The following is a 20,139-nucleotide window of genomic DNA, read 5'->3' as shown; positions in this document are numbered from 1 at the left end:
ACAAAACTTATTCAAGACCACTGTACTTAGCTGAGGCAAAGGTCCGTTTTGCACAATCTGCTCTGAGAACAACCAGTAAGTAACAGGTAGTGAGGTGTGTGAGAGGTAAAAATATAAACCAGCTCATTCTATGGTGCATCCTTTCAGTTTCTAGCACCTGTGCCTGTTAATTCAGAGACAGTGTAAATTCTCACTGTATATGTGAAGTGATATTAAAACTACATTGTTATCTTTCCATCTTGACAACAGCCAACATCTTGACTCCATTAAGAGTAGGATTCTATTATACTAAGTACAGTACAAACATATAATCTCTGCCATAAAGAATTATCTAACAAAAATTTACTTGAGATAATCTACAGGGCTAAGAGGAGTTTAGGAATGGGAGGGGAAAAAAATAATACAAAAAGTTTGCCTTACATGGCTTTTCAGAGAAACTCTGCTGCAAAGAACAGAAGTTTGGTATACAAACTGCTATCTTTTTCAACTGGTTAATGGCCATCCTTTGTGATTTAATTTGTGCAGTAAGATTGTAGAGACTATGTTTTGTTTGGTTTTGTGCAATAACTGGCTAATCAAAAGTTTCTTGATGGAGATCTCTCGAGCTGCAAGACAATATTTAATTCCAACTATATACAGCATATAAAATTACTTCCTAAGGGATGCAGGCCTTCTCTCCTTTTTTAATCCTAGAAAAGATGTTTTAGTAAAAATAATCTATTTGATAAAAATATGTCAGCATAAGTTATAATGTACATAAGTGAAACTTCTAAGAATTACATAGTTGGATATTTTTCAGATTTTGTTTGCAACTTCTTTGCTTTCAATTCATGACAGTGTGAAAAAAAAACCCAGTAAGTGTACTTTGAAAGAAAGATCATAATTCTCAAATTAAAACCGCCTGTTTATTTAATTTGACAGTAGTCTGGGTACAGTGATAGTGTAGATTGTATGAGCAAAAAAAAAGGTACTTTGCTGAAGTGTAAGACTCACTCAGAGACCACTGACTCTTATTCTCACTGAGCTGCCCACATGAACTTTCATTATTTGCCTTCAAAAACCTTATAAGCTTTAGTTTATTCAGATGATAAATCCCTTGTAAGCGGTATAAATCCCTATCACTGCTAACTCATTGTTTCAAATTAAAAATATAAGTTGTACAATGTAGGATTCAGTTCAAACTATTCAGAGAACATTTCAATTCTTAATTGCACAAGGGACGTGGTTTTTTTCCTACAATAGCTCTTCTGGATGCAAAGTTACAACACTGGCAATGTTGCAATTTACAAAGGTGCTAATGAGCTGCTTTAAATAACACAGATTATTGCAGTAACGTTCTTCTGTTGTGATTTTACAGTAGCAAAGGAGTTTCACGCAATATGAGAGAGCATCATAATTTGCTTTTCTATTTTCTTTCTTTACTTCAGATAGAAAAAACTAAGAAAAGTGTCAAATAAAATGACACTAATTTATTTTTATCAAATATTCCCCTATTAAAGCTTATTTTCTAATGCAAAATAAGCAAATGGAAAGAGGAGGGGGGAATTCCTTCTCTGGGTAAATACAAACTTCCTTTATTGCTTTTCAGAATGTTACATGTTTCCAAAATGACAGCAATACTCACGTGCCATTTTAGTCAAGTATTTATCAAAATATATTTATGGGTTTAAACACTGAAAAACATTCAGATGGGGCATGTTTTATATTTTGTTTCTCACATTGCACTTTTTTTAGGCAATGTGAAAGAATATTGGGGTTTTTTTGCATCAGAGATTATCATTTATAGAAAAAAACAGATGCTTGATGGCGACCCTTCAAATGCATAAGGGACCCGGCAAACAGCAAAAATTGAAAATTTTCAAAGAGGGAAAAAATTCTTTTAAACAAATGTAACAGTTCCAGAAACCATGGTAGGATTCAGATCATTCAGTCTAAGTGTGTATGAAGTTACAGCAATTTCCAAAGAGAGACCAAAGCCAATTGAAAGAAATAGCACCTCCAGTAATCTACAGATTACACTATACCAAATGCAATCACCAGCATCAATAGGCATACCACTTTTATGTTACAGGCACACTGAACCCCTTATAGCAAAGATGAATTTCATCTACTACCTAAAATGTCAAATCTCTTTTAAGTGCTTGTTGTTTCTAAGGACAACAGCTATTGTTATATTATGAATATTCTTAACCGAGATCAATGACAATGCTTGTTTATTTGGGCTTTTTTGCTTTTAAGGGAGTTAGATTGGGAGAAAATTGACTGCACAGTCTACATATATATCTCCAAGGTGATACTGGGCTATTTCACAGAATCCCTGTTCCAGTAGCCCTTTATTACTCTCCATAACGGTATGACCAATCTTGATGGTGTTTTCATATGTGACTGAAATTTTGCGGTTTAATTTTCTGAGGCTTCTCTTCCTTCTTCTCCTACCACCTATGACCCTGTTGCTACTGGGTGGTTCGACATTAGTCCTCTGACCCTTCCCTCCCCAAACTTCAGCAGCCACTACAGGCAGCATTTGGTCATGAAAATGCCTATTGGGGCTTTATAGGTAGTCTTTAGCCTAAGTGCTATGCCTAAAGAGACTGTGGTAGGATAATCAAATTTATCCTAAACTGTATTACAACATGCAACTTAAATTTTATGATTTAATGGCAACCACATCTTAAATACATAAATAAATCATCTTGGTTGTTTTAAAAATACAAAATATAAAGAGGTCCCGTCATGTAAAATAATTACTAAGTATTTCTCAAAAATCAAGCCTGATAAATACTCACGTATGCCCTAAATGTTCTGTGTTCTCTGAAGACATCACGTTTCATGTATTTCACTTTTCCTAGAACAGCTGCCTCTCATTTTACGTTAGGCATTCAAATGGGCTGTTGGATGTTCCACTACAAGATTAATTTCTGCAAAACGCTACAGGTAACAAGGGTAAGATGTCTGAGAAGAGACTGGGGATCTGAGAAATCATATATGACAACAGTAATGTGGAATCTATTGGATAATCACATTATCATTTGAAATTCTCCAAATGTCAACCATGGAAAAATAATATTTCACAGGTTTTCACAGTTTTATTCACTTTTCATGGAAATCCAGTAAAACCACAGAAAACAGATGGAGAAACAATCAGGAACCTGACAAAAATGTAAATATAAAATTTCACACAACTGAAAATGTTTTGCAGATTTACCGAAGGAATACTTTGATATTGTTTCAACTGTTAGAAAAACACCTAGTTTAGGATTTCAAATTAAACAGCTTATTTGCATAATGTGGTATCTGTGATTGCTAGTTATTCTTTAAATGGGTTTGGAAAGCCAAACTGCAGAACCTGATTTAGAATCACAGGAAACTACCTACCTACACAGCTTTCCTTGAGATTCACCTTTCAGGAAATCCTTATTTTTGCTCCACCTCATTAGACAAAACTTTCTGCAACTTGTTGAGATACTCTGAGAATCCAAGTGAAGGAAAACTGGTACTCCCATTCTCGTTGATATTATTTCTTATTTAGTAAACTAAAATTTATCAGCACAGAAAGACAACAAACCATATATTAAAATGCAAGTATAATTGAGATTTATCATGAATGTTTTCTAGAACCCCCAGTCAAAAGCATTTTGACACACATTTCCGCTGTGTACACAAGTTCCTAGGGGCACAATAAAACGACAACCTCAGTGAGATGACAGCAGTCTCAAAAATACCAATAGCAATTGAAAGCAATGCTATTGTGAGAATGCTATGTTGCAGAAGTTAGACTGTGGAAGAACACAAAGCTTACTCCATCCCTGCTAATTTGGACTAAATAGAGAATGATTTCCTTTGGTAAGAGTGATTTTTCAAACAAAAGCTGGTTTTCCTATGAAAAAATCATTAGTTCTTGGGTTTCTAAATTCTTTTTTTCATTTTCAAACATCTCCCGTCTAAGAATAATGTATTTCAAAGTAGGGGATTTTTGTTGTCTTTTGTCCATGTGACAAACACTTATCTACCACGTACTCTTTCATGAACCACATAAATGTTTTCCTGATGTTAAAACTTTCAAGATTTTAGATCTGAGAGCCTTCTCATCACTAAGCTCAGAAAGTTTCAGAACACACACATAACACTAGGCCAGAGCTGAACTTACAAGCTTCATAATTGGGTGTGTGTGTGTATGTCTGTGTGTGTAGTTATTTATGCCCTTCTTTAGTGAAGCTGTTCTTTGTATTTTCTATATAAGAACATTCACATTGTTTCCTTCAGCCTCATTCAGATGCAGAAGTTATACCACATTGTTTCCTTTATTTAATTCGTTTGAGATATCTTTAGGATATGATTCCACATGACTGACTGACATTTTTTGGCACTGATATCCAAAGAAATAATGTTTATTTCTTGATAATATATGCCATCACTGCATACATCCCTTCCCATCTTTCTTTCTAATCACTTTTTTTTGTAAAGTTGATTCACTTTTTTTTTTTACAGGTTTGCCTATGGGTTTGGACACATTGATTGCTTTCTTGCAATTGTATTTTTATGTCTGCCATTCTTCTTGATCTAATTTAATCAGTAAGACAGTGCATTTAAGCATTCTCTGATTAATATTCTGACCTTAATGCTATCATAAGCATAAGGGAAAAGCTCGTATAATGGATGCCTCTATCATTTCAACATCATTTTTGTGTGTGTATATGTGAAGGTATATGTTAAAATAGTTCCAGTCTCTGCTTTTAAGTCAATTTATGGAATTTTGACAAAATTTTCAGTATTCTTCTAGTCCATTAAAAACCTTCTTTGAGTACAGCACTAAATTACTCTTCATCTTTTTCTGTTCTCTTGCCCCATGTTCAGTGATGTCTTGGATATTGTCTGAATAAAAAAAAAATCAACAAAATCTACCAATTGTGTTTCATTCAAGTTCTGAGGGAAAACTTACTCTAATTGAATTTTGATGCGGCTGTCCCTTCCCTTCTTTTCCCAGACTTTTTTAACTTTATGACTGCTAATCACCTTAAAAATTATCTCACTTGCTCTCCTATTAAATGGTCAATGCATATGATTTCCACATATTAGAGATATTGGAAACATTCTTCTCCATTAATGTTGAAACGGCTATGAAGATTTCATGCTATAGTGCAATTCTCCTGAAATTAGGCCTTGATAAAGATAAAGTGGAATAATGAGATTTCTTTTTAATTAGGAATTCAGAATTCTTGGTGGTGTCAGCACTATTTTTCTTTAAATTATGAAAACTATATTAATTCAAAGAGTTTTCAAACTTAACATTTTCTGTTCCATTATTTTGATGCCAATTCGGTAATGGTTTTGCTGCTTACATCCCACTGACAACTTCCAATCCACATACTAGTCAAGTATCGCTAAAGCTTTTTAACAGCTTCCTTTGGTATTGTCAATTCAGAAGATGATCAGAACAAAAAAAGTACCAAACAATACAAGAAAGGTTTTGCATGCCAGATTTCTAGCGAGTAAATGCATATCGATTTAATCTCCTTCCTTCAACATACTAAATTCATTGTTTTCTAGTCATTATTATGTAGTATTTGATACACTCTGATGCTGCAAAGTCTTGTCCACATGCCTTGAAGAAAGTCCTATTTATGTGCTTGAAGTCTTGAGAGTGTGTGTTGCTGAGCCAAAGGCCTAGTTTATAAACTTCTTAAATACCAAGCTCCCTTCCAACTCTAAATCCTTATTTCCAGTTCTAAAATTTTACACTGCCTTGGAAAATTGTTTCTTTGGTGCTAAATCCAGGGTGGAGGTTAACTCATTCAACCTTGCAGCGTGGAGAGCAGAGAAATTGAAGCATGTATAAATGCTGTAGCAAAGCATTTCAGTAGTCTTCAAATCATTCAAAACTTTCATGCATATGATAGTTATACAAGATCTTAATTTTAATAGTTCCCAATAATAATAATAGCGCTCATTAGCCTCAGTTGAAATTGAAGAAAGTCAGAGCATCAGATAAGGATATTTTGAAACCAATACCTTGTTCATACCTTTCTAAATTACTGTCAATTTCTTTTCAAAACTTGCCTTGAAAAAAATCTGATTTTTAGCCCATAGTAACCCCATATAAACCCACAATACTTAACCTGATAAACTCCCTTATTACTGATTAGTGTTCTCCACTGTTATTGATTTCTTTGTTTAAAGCAAGCTATATTTTATAGAGCCAATAAAAAAAGCCAATATGGGCTTTGTTGAACAGAAATGGATTTCCTGAGTTATTCTGTCACATCAGACCTCCATGTCGCAAAACTGCCTTCATAAAATTATTGATCCCTGTCTTAGAAGCCTCTTCTTATTTGACTTTTGTTTCCTGTATTTCCCGTGAAAGACAGCTTTTACTTGCTAGGAAGCTTTAGCAAGACGTTAAGGGTCTTCTAATTTAGTTATTTTTATTCATGACCAGGCTATAATTATTAATCTTTTTTATAATATTTTATTTAGTTCTTTTCCTTTCTCAGTGAGCAACCCTGTTTGTATTTATAGACAACAATCATTCAATCCTCCTTGCTATGTCAATCATGCCAAGTTATTCACGTGTATGGAAGACATTTCTCTCCTTCAACGTTTTTGCTAGCAACTTTCACTCTTCTAGGGTGCTGAGAGTCTGTACACATTTGATCTACTACATCTTGACAGGGTGGAAGGGAGAAATCAAGCACAAGCCCCGAATCTTGGTGCTTAGATACCTCTCTTTATTTAGAGCTATAAGCAAATTGCTTACCCAACCGTTGTGGTTTAAGCCCAGCCTGCAACAAAGCACCACAAGGCCGCTCTCTCACTCCTCCCCCATGGTGTGATGGGGAGGAGAAAATAAAACAAAAAGCTCATGGCTTACCACAAGGATAGGGAGGGATCATTCACCAATTATGGCCGTGGGCAAAAAAACCAAACTCAACTTGGGGAAAAAACCAAATCAATTTAATTTACTGCAAATTAAATCAAAACAGGAAAATGGGAAGTAAAACCAAATCTTTCCCCTACCCCTCCCTCCTTCCCAGCTCAACTCCACTCCCGATTTTGTTTACCTCCTACCCCGCAGCGGCGCAGGGGGACGGGGTCAGTTCCTCACACGTTGTCTCTGCCGCTCCTTCCTCCTCAGGGGCAGGACTCCTCACTCTTCCCCTGCTCCAGTGTGGGGTCCCTCCCACGGGAGACAGTCCTCCACAAACTTCTCCAACGTGAGTCCTTCCCACAGGCTTCAGTCCTTCACGAACTGCTCCAGCGTGGGTCCCTTCCACGGGCTGCAGTTCTTCAGTCACAGACTGCTCCAGCGCAGGCTTTCCCACGGAGTCACGGCCATCTTGGGGGGCATCCCCCTGCTCTGGTGTGAGCTCCTCCCCGGGCTGCAGGTGGGCATCTGCTCCCCCGCTCCCCTCCATGGGCTGGGGGGGGACAGCCTGCCGCCTCACCACGGGCTGCAGGGGCATCCCCTCCTCCCTCTCTTTCTTCACTGACCTCGGTGTCTGCAGAGGGGTTCCTCTCACATTCCAATCCCCCTACTCACTGCAGGTTCCCCTTCTTAAATCTGTTCTCCCAGAGGCGCTGCCACTGTCGCTGATGGGCCTGGCCTGGGCCAGCAGCGGGTCTGACTTGGAGCCAGGGAAGCTTCCAGCAGCTTCTCACAGGAGCCGGACCTGCAGCCTCTCCCCCACTACCAAAACCCACCACACAAACCCAAAACAGCAACTGAAATGTGCCATTTCACAAGGACTGCGCAGCTGACAGTCAAGGAGGGAGATTTCATGAGGGAAGATAGCGGGCAGACTGTATGGACTGCAGATTCCTGGAACCGGCCTACTCCTCTGCAAAGGGAGGGAACTCTACCTTTGGTTGGTGCAAGCGGCAGGCTGCTCCTCCGAAGGCCGCCCTCCAAAAACAGTCCTGTCACCAGCCGAGGGAGGCAGCCAGAGAGAGCGGTGACCCTGAAAGACATTAAAGCGGCTCAAAAAACCCGAACCACACAGTTATTTCTTTCTCCTAACCATAGCTCTTAACCCAGCATCTACTGTTGGTTACAGTGGAGGTTCACAGGTGTTGAATAGCTTTGAAAAACTACTTGCCTATGAAATACTCCGAAGAAGTTTGGTCGTCTTGTTGGTGATAAATAGCCTTAGTGAGTATACCTGTGCTGACTTTAGCAGGCCTGATCTCATAAAATTATATCAGATTTTACAGAGATTCCAGTGGTAAAACATTTCATTATTTATTTTTAGTCTACATAGAATTAAAAAAACAAACAAAAATGTATGTTTTTTTCTTACTTGGAGAAGTAGAACAAGCTGTATAGTTATATTCAGAACAGAGAAACTTAATTTTAACAGCTCCAGCCAGAAGTAGGTCATGATTAGTATTTTGTTTTGTCATAAGCTTTACTTTTTCAGTGGAATTCCTTACTGCAAACATTCCCTTCATCTTCTAGGAAGAAATTTTGATCACTTCCAAAATTATGACGATAGAATATTTCTTATTTTTTGTGATCATAAATCAACAATAAACAACTTTGATGCATTTCAGCTCTCCAGAGGTACAAATGCATTACTGAGAATAAATATTGTCCTGTTGCTACAATATGAATAATTCATCATGACTAAGATCTCTTCATCTTTATTTTCCACTATGCCTCTTCTGAAATGCAGTCTTGGGAACATAATTTATAGAAAGTGTACATTTCCTATGTACTTTATCTTACTTTGTAATGTCATTCTCTACTTTAAACACTGAAAATGGCATGCCAATTAAATTTAATTATAAGGTATCCATTTTAAAACATATGCTCAGAACCTGTGTGCTTATTAATATGTTATTTGCCATTATCAGCTGGAGTAGTATGCTATTTATATGCAGGACTATTGTGCTTTGTACACTTTCTTTACTGGCAGTGTCCATGACAAACACAAAATCATATATGATCTAGCAAGTAAAATAATAAACATTAATTTACTCAGCATTTAGTATGCATGCTACCTAAAAAAGAAATGGATGTCACTTAATGCAATGGTAGGTTTTTTAATACTCCAGCAATGGAAAAATACAGTGAGTTTTTACCTATGCCATTATTTTAAATTCTAAACGTATTTTCAGAAAAGTAATTTTTTCTCTTTACTTAGTAAGCTGTTTATCATAGTTTCAATTTGTTCACTCTCCAAATCAAGATTTTTTTTATTGATTGTGAGATTTGTATTGTTATTCTTCACTTCAAAGATCATAGTCTTTTGTCTCCTACATCACATTCTGTGTTTGATCAGAGGTCTATTATTAAAACACATTTTTGTTTTATGGAAAATATTTGAAGTCCTATATAAAGTCACAGCTATCTTACTGTAAAAACAATTGCTCTGAAACAAAGGTGCTTTTCCTTTTTTTTTTTAATTCAACAAACAATAAACTTTTCTGTGCTGAATTAAGATGATTTAGGTTTTTCATGAAGAGAGAAAAAACATTGATGATTATTTAAAATAAACCTTCAACCCAATACTGTGTTGATTTTTACAGGGGAGCTTGTTAGTTGTTCAAGCTGCATACCCTCGTTGCAGATTGGATGACTCACTGAGTAAAAAACGCAGTTAATGTTAATTCATAGAATCATAGAATTATGGAATGGTTTGGGTTGGAAGGGAACTTAAAGATCATCTGGCTCCAACCCCCCGCCATGGGCAGGGACACCTTCCACTACACCAGGTTGCTCAAAGCCCCATCCAACCTGACCTTGAACATCCCTCTCCATCTTTCCTGTAGGCCCCCTTTAGGTACTGGAAGGCTGCTCTAAGGTCTCCCTGAAGCCTTCTCTTCTCCAGGCTGCACAACCCCAACTCTCTCAGCCTGTCTTCACAGGAGAGGTGCTCCAGCCCTCTCATCATCTTTGTGGCCCTCCTCTGGACCTGCTCCAACAGGTCCATGTCCTTATGTTGGGGGCCCCAGAGCTGAACGCAGTGCTCCAGGTGAGGTCTCACAAGAGCAGAGCAGAGGGAGAGAATCATCTCACTCGACCTGCTGGCCACACTTCTTTTGATGCAGCCCAGGATACGTTTGGCTTTCTGGACTGCAAGTGCACATTGCTGGGTCATGTTGAGATTCTTGTCAACCAACACCCCCAAGCCCACCTCCACAGGGCTGCTTTCAATCCAGTCATCACCCAGCCTGTATTTGTGCTTGGGATTGCTCAATAGCTTTCTCCATGTTTAGGCTGTAAGTATTTTAGTTCATGCTAAAATATTGGGTAAATGTGGAGAAAAATTTACTCTAGACTTCAATACAGGACAATGAACTGTATGTTTGTACTCATGAGAAATTAATGTAAATTGCTTCAGATATCGGTACATTTGGAAACCGATGCTTCTTAAGAAGTGCATATAATAGAAATAAAGGAGATATACAAGTGATTGTTGGTAGAAACAGTAGGTTAGTGAATTATCTGCATAGTTTAGGAGTGCTACCATATGTTCAAATTTGCCTTTGGTCCTTAGCAGAACGTACTGATCTCAAAGCTGTCCCAAGCAAATGAATATGCAAGACAAGAAAATGAGAGTGTGGCATTTGAAAGTCAAAGCAGTTTATTCACTGTAGCTTGTGAACTCAAAGGAAAAAAAATCAAAATGGAAAAGGAGAAAGGAATTTTACTTTCTGTGTTGAAAAAGTAGCAGAAAAAATAAATGGAGATGTTTTAAGATGACACAGTAACTGATGATCAAAGTACTATGGGTGCATTGAAAGAAAGAATGGCATTTAAATTTGAATGAAAATCAAAATGAAATCTAGGAATAGCAATGAAAAGGAAAATACTAGAAGTAGGAAAAGACAATGCTTAAAGGTTACAACAAATCTGAAAAAAGTTGAGAAATAAAAATGTATCTGATGGTCTAATAGCTAGGGAAAATTCAAAAAGGAAAGCCTTCAAAATCTTTCTTTCTACAGTCATTAGGTGGGAGTTTTAAAGAAGCAAGGCGACAATTAGTGCTTTTTTCTCTTGTTTGTTTCATAGAACAGGTGTTTAATTCTGCAAGTGTCTTTTAAAATCACAGCCCAAAGGACTTTCAGCATGTGTAAAACTAGGACCGCAGTAACAAAGAGCTCAGCAATGAAAAAAATAACAATACTGAAGAAGAAATGACCAAAAAAAAAAGTTAGTAAGTTAGTAAGTGTATTTAAAGCTATCCATAGCTGAGCAGACCTATTTTTTTGTATATGATAATCTTTTATTTCAGGAACCCAACCTGTAACAAGTGACAGAAAATCCAGTTTGCACTACCAAAGGATGCCTTCTTGCACTTTCAGCTGCATTTTAAGGAATTATCTAGTAAAAAAATTACTTGTTTCTATACAGCACCTCCAAATGCACATACGCTTGCTGTCAATGAGTGTTATTTCAATAAAAGAAGAACAGTGTATAGGTTTACAATATGCTCATGTGTAATTTTTCAGGGATATCACTATTGTTCCATGTTAAATCTGAATATGACTTTTTATTTGTGTAACGGGAGAGATTCCTGATACTTATCATCTCTTTGCTTTTAACAACTATTTTATCATGCATCATAGGATAGGGCTATTGCTTGCAGCTGTGCATTTGATAAAAATGAAATTTGCACTTTTACCAATATAAAAAACAGTTTAACTGCACACACAGCAATGATATTTATCATGATTTGCTCATCTGAGCTGATCAAAGTCTCATCTGTACCATCAGAAAAGCAAAACAACAATAATCAATTACCAAATCCCATTAAAAGTGAAAATGAGGATTAACCTCATGTTACAGCAGTCTCTCTGACTCATATTGTTAATCATGTTTTATAAACAATCGTCAAATCTATGGTCCAGTATGGATGTGGAAGCCTTCTCACAAAATATTCAGCATGCTCACTAATTCCTTTCCTTCTGTTCTGAACATAGGGACATGTTCATATTCCATATTTAATCGATTTCAATTTAGAAATCTGGAAAATCCTGGGATAAAATACTAATTTGAGTTAATGAACCAATAAACTGTTCATCTCTCCACAATTAAAAAGTGTGGGTTGTATAATCCTCTTTCTGTAGATAGGGATGTTTTTTTAACTGAATATCCTCAAAGGGAGTATAACTGTACTCTTCTTTTGTCTTTTCACCACACTAGGCTGTTTGAAAAGTTGATAGAAGCGTGTGTGAGCTCAAATGGCCTCTTCCCAATCTTTTAGTGCCTAAATCATAACGAAGATTTGATATAGAATTGTAACGCTAGCAATCTGCTAATACCATGGTGAAAGACCTATTATACATAGAAGGAAGGGTGTCACTAAGAGCAGGCAAAGACAGAATTAGTGAAGGGAATGTAAGAGATGCCTCAAAATACTATTTTTCTTTGCATTTGTCAATTTATCAGGAATAAACCAAGGGCAGAATTTTCTTTGTTCTTATAGGAATTACAATTCAATGAGAACTTAAAACTTTTTTCTTACCCCTCTGACATTTTTTCCATGATACATATCTCTTTGAGGTCCTCAAGCTCCAAGTCAGCACACCTACTTTGGCTATGGCTTTTCTGGAAACAGCCTTCGACAACCTACATAAAGGAAAATGGAATGCAGATGAGAGTCACTCAGAAAATTAATACTGGATTTTTACTTCCAAGCTAAAAAGATTCTTTGATTTTGGTGGACATCTTGATGCAACCATTCCTGCCCAGCTGGATGCCATTAAGAATCACAACCAGATTGCCACAGGGCATCCTGACAATGGTATTTAAAAACCCATTAAGACAAACCTTTAGTGCGACTGAGAGTTTATGAAATTAAATTCAGAAGGAAAAAGGCTCACTTCCAAATTAAAATAGCAGAAAAAGAGCTTATTTTAAAATTGTTCCAAAGAAGTTTATATAAGGCCATTTGACTATTCCGTTATGATTTTTTATTTTTTTACAATTATGGGCAGCTGGTGGGGGGATGGAGGGATGCAAAGGGAAGAGGAAAAAACAAAAGTAGTAACAGGATCCTGTAAAATGAATGTGTTGTTTGTAAGATAGGAATAACATTAGAATTCAAAGAAAACATGCTCAAAGTTTGCTATTTCATTTTAAAAAGACCTACATACTAAACAATCAAAAGCACATTTCAAATTTAAAATTAATATTTAAATTACAAAAATACCCAGAAAGTTATCATTAGTTACCAAGAATTTATCTCAATGTAAGAAGATTATTCAATTATTCTTTTCATTAAACTATTGCAGAAGCCATGATCATACGCTGCTTTTATAAGCTTCCTCATAGGCAAGCTATATTACATAGTTATTGGATATAAGACAAACCAATAACAAATGGAAAGACATGGTAGAGTCACAAAATTTAATTTTATGAATGTATGATGTGGATTTCCAGTACTGGTAATTTGAGGTACAGGGACACCAACTTTTAATTTGGCCTGTAACTCCTCTTTCTATGCTTTTCCAAATTTATTTTCAGATCAGGCTTAGACTACATTTTCTCCTATAATGTTTTTGGATAACTTTGATAAAAGAGCATAATAGAAGCTCATTTCTAAAACACAGACAACAAAAAAAATTACATATGTAAAATAAGCAAAGATCATCTACTTCATACATAATATTTAGATTTATAAAGGCAGCATAGTTGCATTTCTTTGTTGTCAGGAGCTTCCCTTGTATCACATTCAAATCACAGAAAGAGAGAGATCTCTTGGGAGCTTCTTCCACCTCCCCCTTCTTCAACTTATACTTCATATTCCTTAATAATATTTTGCACAGAGGTTTCTACTGATTAACAGATAGTCTACAACTTTTATTAATAAACAAATGAACTCACAGGAAGGAAGTAGCTAGTCAGGTTTTTTGACTTCATTAACACACATTGTATGTGTAGCAATAGAAGTGTGAGATGCAATATTTGCTATAAGAATGATACATCAGGGAAAAATAATGATGTTCAGTTTATGCTCTAGTAGTTTGAACAGAAACTAAGTACTAAGGGAAGTCAAATAGGCCAATAAATTGAAAATAAAGAAAACAAGAAAAACATAAAAAGGTAAAATACCAACAAAACACTGAACTTTACAAAGTAATCAAACACAGTCTTACCCATTTATTTAGTCCTGATATTTCACATTAAATCCTCCACACTTACTTGGAAATTATGTATTTACTCTAAAGAACATGTAAAAAAGAATATCCATCATTATTTATCAGAAAACATGAAATTAATTTGTGATGATGACTAATAATAACATGAAACTGAATTGGCGCTATTTGAAAATTTTGTTGGCAATGTTCTTGAAATACATTTCAATTAAACATAACAGGTTGAATCTCATTCACAATATGAAAATTCTTTGCTTTTTATTATGTGTCTCTGTGTGAAAGCAAGTATGTCTAGGCCTACTAATTTCAAAAGCTGCATAACTGGGTTTTAATTTTATCCAATTCATTAAGTACAGAAAAAAAAATCATTTCTTTGTATCTAAAACTAAAGTATGGAAACTCTTGGATGAACTTAAGTGTGTATATATATAACTGGTGTATGTTATGTCACAGACATGAACTTCAGTTCTGTTAGACAGTTTTAGCTTAAAAAAGGATATGGAATAATATGAAATGTCAAGTATCTATTTTCCATTTTCAAAGAGGTTTTTGAGTATTCTGTTTCAATGTCTTCAAAGTGAAACTTAGCTCTTTATCACAAAGCACCCTTCTTTCAGACCTTGACTTAAATTAGAATAACAACACAACATGCAAACAAACCAAATTATTTTAAATTATTGGTCAAATACAATCCTTTACTATATCCCCCTTTTCCTTTTTTTTTTTTTTTTAGTTGATCTTCCCCTTCTCCTACAAATAGCCTTTACACCTCCCACCAGAAATATTTCCTAACTTTTCATGCCACCTATTTTTACTATAACCTCTGGCCTAGACGATTCATCATCTACTAAGTTCTCCAGCATGTTGAACTGCCAAACAAAAGTTTTGAGGTTACAGATAAACAAATAAAGAGAAAATGAGCTCTAAGGACCATTTTCATTTGTAATGACTTGGAGATTTTTTTTTTTTATACTGTGCCTTACAGAATTCTAATAAATGCTTAATTCTAATACCTTTTCTGCTGTTTCCATTTAAAAAAGAGAATTTTCATGAATAAAAAATTATAACAGCATTTGCCTATATATTAAAATTTTAAAAAATCCAGTATATCTTCTTTATACCTATGATTTATGAAAATAAGGTTGCATACTTGCTGGTTGTTTCCATATATTCATTTAAGAGTTTATCTTTTATTTTATGAGCACTTCGCTCTGGGTGTTCAAAGGCTATGTATAGCTTTCACAGATGGAGACAAGAAGCAGTGAAGCATAGAGAGAAAGCAGGAGAGATTCTCACATGACTAACTCTGCTCTGCTTCTCATTTCATGTGAAACATCCCATGATAAGTAAGAGCTGCCGAACGTGCACATCCATATTCCACTTTTGACAACATCAGTATTTTGATCAGCCAACAGAATATTCAAATACATTCAAGAAACTAGATCCCTAGTGACCTGTGGTAAGGTGTCAGCACGCCTGCTGTTTATTGGCATAAGAGACTCAGCTGAGTAAATACAATCTGGTGTTTTCAGTGAAGAAAAAAAAAAAGCAAGGAGACAGACAAATGTATTTGGCACTTGGCAAACATATTAAGTCTAAACCAGGGGGGGCTTTTCTCATATGTTTAAGGAGTATAAAATAAGATATTGATATTAATGATGGTAGAGACATGGGACTAAGGAATAGCTAACTCGATTCAAATTGCAAGATTTTATACCTTTGGATGTCTACTTACAAAGCCAGTGGAATACATGAATTTCCTTTTGCTTTTATTTTGACCAAAACGAGTTCCCCAATACACCATTCGTTATACACAAAATATGAAGTAAGACAGTGAAACATCTGTAATAAATGCAGGATAAGACCCCTAGTTCCAGCTTTTTCAGGGTCCACAATTAATTCTGAAGCTATTCATTATCTCTTTAGAGTGTTAGCAAACATTTTGTTGAGTCCAAAGCAGGGCTTTTTTCATAGCAGAGAGCATTCAATAAAATATGGCTACTGCCCCAAAGAGCCTGTCATCTAATTTATCAACAAATACAGCAAATGAGAAGGAAAACAGTAAAAGCAACAACATAAATGAAGATGAGAAATAACGATAAGCACAGGTTAAAGTTAGAATCACTGACAATATTATAAATTACATCTCAGAAGGCAATAATTTGCAATGTACTAGGATATGCTTCAGCTATAAATCGGAAAATAATGAATGTCAAGCACTGTTTTTCATTTGTATAACTTCATTGTACATATCCTTCTCTTCTTATAGACCACAGCTTGAGCACTGAAGCAGCAACCTCATCTTCCACTAAAATGACTTTACACAGTCTAGTAAAAGAACTAATTTTCAGGGATAGTGAAGTAATAATGCAAGTCTTCCTACATTTTTACAATCAAATATGACAAAGTCCACTGTCTTTTGTGGAAATTTCCTTTATCATCCTTTGCCAGCCTCCTGGAAAGGAGACTTTATGTAGTGAAAGACATATTCTAGCTCATTTGAAAGAATCACTCAACCACTTCTCATCTCTGCTGATCAGTCTTTGTTGCTATCTACATCCTCAGATCATTGCCAATGCAAAGGGAATTTCCTGAATTCAGATCATTTTGCATTTCTTGTATCACTCACCTGTATTATTGTCTCATTATTTGCTGGTGTAACTGAAAGATATAGCTACATGAGAAATGACAAACATCAGAAGAGTTAAAGGTGACACCTGCAGAAATGAGTCTGGAACTTCAAGGAGTTTACCAAATGGAAGTCCACTATTTTTTGCAGATGGATTGCATGATAAAAAAACCCCTTATAGCTGGCTGCACATACGTACACGTATTTGTAGTTTATTCACTACCTTATTTAGATTGGCAGTGGAAAGGGGATGCAGGGAGGACTAGAACTGAACGTTTCCATATCCCAATATATTGTTAAGTCAGATCCTCTAGTTTTGTAAAGCAAAATAACTAACTCCATTTATGGCTACAACATAAAGTTACTCTATACAGAGCAAGAACCTAACTTCATATTCTCATTTATGTTCTAGATTCAGACCCACAGTCCCTCCCAATTTCTGGTCATCAGGAGATTCTTACCATTCTCTGAAAATAAATGATTGGTTAATTAGACTGAAACCAGAAGAGCACTGCATCTGGCATTACCCAGTAAGAGTCTGATCTTGATGCTTTTGTAGTTTCTTCAGAAAAGGTAGTAGGGGACAAGTACCAATGACAATGATAATCTGTTTTCAAAGAAGGATGTCTTCCTGGGTGCAAGCCAGGCCCAAGTCTCTGCTGAGTTTCAGCAGGGATTCTTCACATGAAAAATGTCTCAGGGAGTGAAGGTTATAGAAAAACTAGTAGGAAAACTAAGCTGACCAAATCCACCAACTAACCCAGAAAAGCTGAGGCTCTATGAATCTTGAAATAATTTTATGGTGACTTCCTAGTATGTGATGAAATGGAGTACTAACATTAATATGATATGAATGTACTGTTAATACCATATTTCAGGTATAGACAGCGATTGAGTTCAGAATGATGACCACAATGGATAGCTTTTCATGATTCATTCATGAATTATAGTCCCTAATACTAGCACTTTTTCAGAGGCTTCAGTCATGAATATATTTCTCAGTTTTGTTGACTTAATGATAAAAAATACACTGACTTAATTACAGAAAATAATTATAACTGTATGTTAGAAAACCAGTTTTTAAACATTGCACATATCCTATGTAGCCCAAGGGAAAGTGGGGTGAACAGTATATTACAGCATTATGTAGTCAACAGCAGTTTAAACTAGTTCCAAGACTAAACCAGGTACTAAATTACCCTAGTGTAGTTTAAATTAGTGCCTTTAGTGCAGTTAAAACAAATACAAATTTATCTTTTCTGGTGTATTTTTTTGTTTTCTCTTCTTAACATGCAGTATGCATAGGTAAAGTTTTCTGGAAAAAAATACATAAACCTAAAGTCTACTATTGCACTTTCAATTGAGCATCTTCAGAAGACTTAAGTGTTCTCTGCTGTAAATAAACCCATTTCAAGATGGCACAGAGAAAATATTTCTCCTAGCTGATAACAGAAATGTTTCTTTTAGTAAAAGGTGACTAAACAACATCTACTTGTTTGTTCATTAAGTCTTTTTCAGGATGGTGACAGTTGTTCCAGAGGTTTTTTTATTCTGTTTTCCATATAAAGTTTTTAGGCATCAGGAATTAGGAATGAACTTATTGTAGTGAAGATAATCCTTTCTATTCAGCCTGTGATAAAGAGGTTGTGAAATTACGCACTATATAACTTTCTCCTGATTCCTGAGGGCTTAGCCTTTTCCCTAATGTTCATCTGTTATATTTAGATCAGCACTGAACCTTAGAATCATAACATGTATTTCCTAAGGTTGTTTCCAAGTGTCTTTATTATTAACCATTTAGACTCTCAAATACCACTTTCTTCTCCATTTCTTCAACATCTCCCCTGCCCCGCTTTTATGTTCCACAGTTTTGCCTCAGTCACTATTTTTTTCTGCGTTCCCTCATATTTCTGACTACTTACTCTTATCTTTGTTACAGCTCCATGTCAACTTACTGGAATGAACAGAGGCTATCAACTTGAAACCTCTCTTCCTCTGAGCTGATTTCAATCAGTTTTCTTCCACTTGGCCTATAGTCTAATTTTATTCAAGCCTAATTTCAGCTTTAATAGTACTACCTCAGCAGAAACAACCAAATGTATTTCTGAAAGGGAATAAGAAGCAAATCTGTAGAATGTGTGGAAGGTAGAACAATACTTTTGCAGCTCAGGATTGATTCTTCCTTGGTTTGTAACATGTCTCTGCAGGAAATGTGAGAAAATAACCTATCTTAGCCTGAGTTAATAACTTCTTTTCTGGTTTGCTTTTTTTTTCCATGGGGTTTCGGTTTTCCTATCCTACCTGACAAAATGAGAAAGGATAGCTGGAGGATGGAAGTAAACATATTGTTTAAGACAGTAAAAATGTAATGGAATACTGTTCTGGCAAAAGAACCAAAGATCACACAGCTGATGTTGACATTAAAAGTTACTGTTGTGTTGTTGACAGCAAGTATTACCCTCTTTGAAAAACACTGACTAGCAAGATAAGAGAAATTAAATTACTTTGGGCTACTTGCTGTTTTGATGTTGTGTGCTACTTTTCTCTAACTGCTTCACAAGAAAGCCCCAGACTTTTCTATGCAGGAAGCAATGTATAACTTCTTTCACCTATACTTGATTCGCTGAGCTTTTGACCTTGGAGTTCATCACTGTATCCTGCAGCACAGCAACACAGAAGCCATGCTTTGTGCATTCAGGCATCCCACTGCAGTGCTTTTTAGGGTCGCTCCTCCACCGGGTGGAATAAGCAAGGAGGAAGAAGAAATAAATAATTATGAGAAAAGAATTGGTCAGGATTAAGATAGATTGAAGCCTTATGGGATTAGCAGAACAATATGTGTACTTCAAAAAACTGCAGAAAAAAGACAGAACCACTGAAAAATTGGGTGGAGGTGGGAGAACTATACACGAAGCAAGGAGGAAGGATGTATCTGGTACTCTGGTGACAGTGAGGAAACTGTCAGCGGAGGAGATGGGTGGGAAAGGCTATAAGGAATCCCTGAAAAAGGTGGTGATGGAAAGATTGCATGCAAGGGATTTGAAGAGGAAGAAATGCAGAGGAAGAAATCACTGGTGTGTACAACCAGCCTGGCATTAGGAAGTAAAAAGCCTGTACCTTTCCATAGGGCATGTGTGTTTACCAAAAGGCTGGGACCTTCAATCACATTCTATGTGAATATGCCAGTGACATAATTGGTTTACTTTTGCAAAATGGATATAAAATTATGTATGAAATTTAGCAGTCTGTTTTCCCGAGAAATGATTTTATTTGATTCTATAATGTAATTAGATCAATCCAATATTCAGGTATAAATCCCTTTTCCCCTTTTAATATTTGTACATTCATTTGTGGAATCAGTATATGCAGCAGGCTTTTATCCAAAGGCAAAGTAACATTATTAAAAAGAC

The 20,139-nt window shown here is 35.9% G+C and overlaps 2 long non-coding RNA genes across 2 annotated transcripts in view; both read right to left on the bottom strand.

Annotated features, from left to right (window-relative positions):
• LOC142029682 (uncharacterized) overlaps positions 1-7,555 on the bottom strand; it is a 97,808-nt gene extending 90,253 nt beyond the window's left edge. The window contains exon 1 of the long non-coding RNA XR_012649982.1: positions 7,059-7,555. This is a non-coding gene — a long non-coding RNA (uncharacterized LOC142029682). The remainder of the gene's footprint in view (positions 1-7,058) is intronic.
• A 6,556-nt stretch (positions 7,556-14,111) lies between these two features.
• LOC142029591 (uncharacterized) overlaps positions 14,112-20,139 on the bottom strand; it is a 29,178-nt gene continuing 23,150 nt past the window's right edge. The window contains exon 4 of the long non-coding RNA XR_012649973.1: positions 14,112-14,166. This is a non-coding gene — a long non-coding RNA (uncharacterized LOC142029591). The remainder of the gene's footprint in view (positions 14,167-20,139) is intronic.

The sequence above is a fragment of the Buteo buteo genome, chromosome 1 (assembly GCF_964188355.1).
Source record: "Buteo buteo chromosome 1, bButBut1.hap1.1, whole genome shotgun sequence".
NCBI lineage: Eukaryota > Metazoa > Chordata > Aves > Accipitriformes > Accipitridae > Buteo > Buteo buteo.
This window is presented reverse-complemented; position numbering and strand designations above follow the sequence as displayed.